The following is a 4,182-nucleotide window of genomic DNA, read 5'->3' on the forward strand; positions in this document are numbered from 1 at the left end:
GCTGAAAGATAATGCAATTGCTCTTTATATAATCAGTCAGACAGTTAAAAGATTAAGAACAGAAAATAAGTCTGAAACTAAGTAACAATGAGAATGGTACAATAAAAAAAAATAAAGTGTAACCACCCTTCAATAAAACCAGGCTGATAATTAGACTAAATTTCCTAATCACTGGAGAAATAAAGTTTTGAGTGAAGTTTTCCAACAGTAGTAGTGGGGAGTAAAGTACTAATAAGTTTTGAGGAGTTTGGTGAGCTTATAAAAAGGATTTTGTGTGATCACTGCCACCGGAAGCAGAGGGACTCAGTGGTCAGACACAGACATGTCTATATCTGTACAGAATCTTTTACAAAGTGGTTTACATACAGTGGTTGAAACACTGTGTAGCAAAGTTCACAGTTAAAACTGAAGTGTAAATCAGCTCTTAGGCATATTACAGGCTTCGTGTTATCTATGATTTTTATTAATCTAGAATATTTTGGCTCTTTTTCAATGTGATCATGAAACCAGCAAATAACCTACTAGCAAATACTTACAGTTTTACGGTAAAGATCATCATTCTGAGGACATGATCTTGCTCCATTTACTTCTCATGATATACCAGCACGGACAGAAACACACTGCTAGAGACACACATTTGTAGAATGTATATGTATTCAGCAGCTCCTAAAACAAAGAGATATCCAAAATTCAAATTGGATTGTTGCTGTCTTGACATACACTGCAACTACACCTGTTACACCTGTGACTGTCCAGTGATATGTGCTATCATGCATGCATGCACAGAATACGGTGAATTTTATCAAGAATTGCAACCAGAATATTTCAACAAATTGTAGAATCATCACAGTGTCACAATGATCTTGCCACTCCTTGTTTAACTTACTTTGTGAGACCATGTTTCCTACTTAAGAAAAAAGTGATTACATTTTCAGTCACTGCATCTCAAAAGCAACCATAGATGCGCAAACATTGGCATGAGCTAGTTAGTCTGACCTGCCATGCAGCAAGTCCTCCCCCAAGTCCTCTAGTGAACACGAAGTGATTGCTGTAAACTACATTTTCATAGTGTTAACATTCCAATTGACACATCTATAGCTCCAGGAAAATGAATCCATTGCTCTGAAACAGTTCCTTACTTTTTGACAGTTCAGCTTGATTCTGAATGTTTATTTTGCAAAAGATAGACTACGATTTAAATAACAGTTCAAACTTTGCTATATGTTTCCACATTGCTCCACGTAGCAGTAAATGCCTTTATAGACTGTCATATTTTAAAATCTGGTATGGCTTAAAACAGTGCAAGTATACATAGAATTTGTTGTATTACTAAAAATTAATGAGAAATTGACTTAGTAAGTTGCTGATGAATGAGCTTCAGGGATGAGAAGTCAGTAGAAAATTCTGCATCTCGAACTGTCTCCTTAGCTGTATTCTGTTTTCGTTATCAGTTTGCATCTTAATTTTTATACTAGAAACTGAACTTTTGCTATACAGTATGCCTCATTCATTCCAAATGTAACAATCTCTCTTGAGTTAGGATCTCCCACTAAACGACTGGTTCACAACACCTTCCCACTGACAGTCTTAATCTGATGTATATTAATACATCAGACGTATAATAATCTGATGTGTATTAATATTTTGGTAGATTGCCATTGCACAATACTCAGAAATCTGGCACTGGGTCGCCTATAATTATGTTCAGTGTTTTTCTTCTCTAGTGAGTTACAGGTAGTATTCACAACAGGCTTCCTTCAGCAAAAGATCTTATTTTTCATAAAGTCATTAAGACCACAGAATCTCTCCTGAACTTTGACACACTCAAGACAAAATTCAAATGTTTGGCAGGTACACTCATAAACTGTACTTCTACTGCATTTCATCACCCTGAAACAGAGACCAGCTCTTTAGGGAGCAAATGTGAGTGTCACCTCCCTTCCATTTCCCTTATCCAAGATGGCTATAGAGCAGGCTGTTTCTGCCCTCAGCTATGATGGCTATCATAACATTTTTATGGACTTCCTGCCCGGAAAAAGGATGGCCACCTAAGTGGCATCTCGCTGCCCTTACCTAACATGGCTGCCAAAGCTCACTGCCTCTTTTGGTTGTGGGACAAGCAGCAGTTTGCAGAAGCGAAGCATGAGCTTACACGTCCTCCTCACTCCTGCTGAGCGCAGTACAGCGGCTGAGCATTTTATATCAAACACTTTTCATCCACCTGTTGCTTTCTACAGCTATAAGATGGACACTTTCTGGTAAGCATCAAATACCTCATAAAATATCCATACAATAACTGTATCCTCATTTCAGAATGCAACCACTTTCTATATTTTTAACTTAGTCTATGAGTCTGCCCCTGGTAACTTTTGAAGTCACTAGGCAATTTGAAATAGGAGTCAAGTAGTCTGAGAGATAACTAAACCCATCCGACTTCTTTGGAAGCTGGCACTCATGCAGAAAAGGCAGGCTCAAATTAATGTCCTCGCTGAAAAGTAGGTAGAACTCTGCTGTTACGTGAGCCACTTGGCAGCGCCAAAAATTATTAGAAAGGCAGCTGGCACATACCATTGCTTCCCCCTTGGGACTGTCAAAATGGGATTTCTCCAGGGGATGGAGAAGGGTTCAGGATACCATAATATGGCAGTGGCTTACAGCTGAAAGCATATAGCTACTTTGGGTATTAGTTCGTTCTACTGGTCGCAGGAAGACTTGAGAAAGATACTGTATAGACAACACAGTATGACATCTGTTTGAATCTCAGTAACAATACCTAAAAATTATAAATACAGAGAACACGAGAAAAAAGTTATGCACTGCTTATCTTTTTACTTGATTCTTTTAGGCCCTAGAGATGTTAATCATTCTTCTTCATCTTTGATTTTACTTTCAGACTCTTTTCTCCATTAAACATACAAAAATATAAAAAATGTTTTCATAAACATTCTTTTAATTCCAACACCCGTAGTACCGTTTATTGCCACTTTTTACACCTTTGCAATTCCAAAATGTTCTCAATTATTTCTACTTTTGCAACTCTTTCTTTCCCTCAAATCTAACTCCTAATGGACTTAAAACTTATTCCCCATCCTCTTTATATACCCCTTTCCTTCCCCCTTTTGATTACTTGTGGCACCTTTTGCGCTATAAGCAATAGCCATACTGAATTTCCATTTATTAAAAAAAAAAGAGTAAATTATGAGTACATTTATCACAATAATATAATCTCATACACAAGCTGATTAAAGCCATGAAGCAGTGTACCAGATTTTTTTTTAATTATTATTTTTCTCCTGTCAGAAGAACGGAAAAAGATGGACACACAGTCCTACAGCTTCCACCTATTAGTCTTCTTTTTTTTCTTCAAAAATCAGTCTTGCCACTCATTTTTTATTTCATTTCTTTGCATCAAACACAGATGTTACAGCCTGGTTTCGCTCTCCTTTTCTCATTGGAAGAAAACTAGGCTGTAGTGAATCACAAATCACCCTCCCCACCACTCCAAAATCACAGCGCAGTCAAAAAGAAATGAAAAAAAAAAAAAAGAAGACAACCCTGAAATTTTACTGTGCTATAAGTAGTAGCAAAGCAATCATGCTTGCTCTCATACACTGCACGGCCTTACCTCAATTGTTGCTTATTTCCCTCATATATTGCTGGCTGAACTGCCTGGCCCAGCTCCACTGCTCTCCTTCCCGGCTGCCTGGCCTTTCTGGCACCAGAGAGCCCTCCCATATCCCTAATCCTAACACCTTGCAACAGGGTAATTATAGTGCTGGCACAGCTCCAGCCTCTCTCGTATCAAACAATCTCCGCTTGTTTGCTTTATAGGGAATGACGGACTTAAAAATTAATTCGGACCGGAGAGACCTGTTCGGCACTAGCCTGCCGTGTGACCTTGAAAAAAGGAACCACCTTTCCGCGGCTTCTAGAAAACGGGGACAAATATGATCTCGGATGATGCTCTAAGTCCTACTGAGGGAAAACGCTGCCCCGGTGCCCCCACCTCTGCCCCGTCCCGTCCCTGCCACCCCGCCCTGTGCCCGCAGTCCCCGCTCCAGGGGTCCCCCCCTCCGGCTGCCAACCTCTGACCAGAGGCGGGAAAACACGGCCGGCATTTCTGCCCGCCCGAGACGCCTCAAATGACACTGCGGCTTTCACAACTGCCCACCCCGGGGCCAC

Source organism: Charadrius vociferus, unplaced genomic scaffold, assembly GCF_000708025.1.
Source record: "Charadrius vociferus isolate BGI_N301 unplaced genomic scaffold, ASM70802v2 scaffold512, whole genome shotgun sequence".
NCBI classification, from domain to species: Eukaryota; Metazoa; Chordata; class Aves; order Charadriiformes; family Charadriidae; genus Charadrius; species Charadrius vociferus.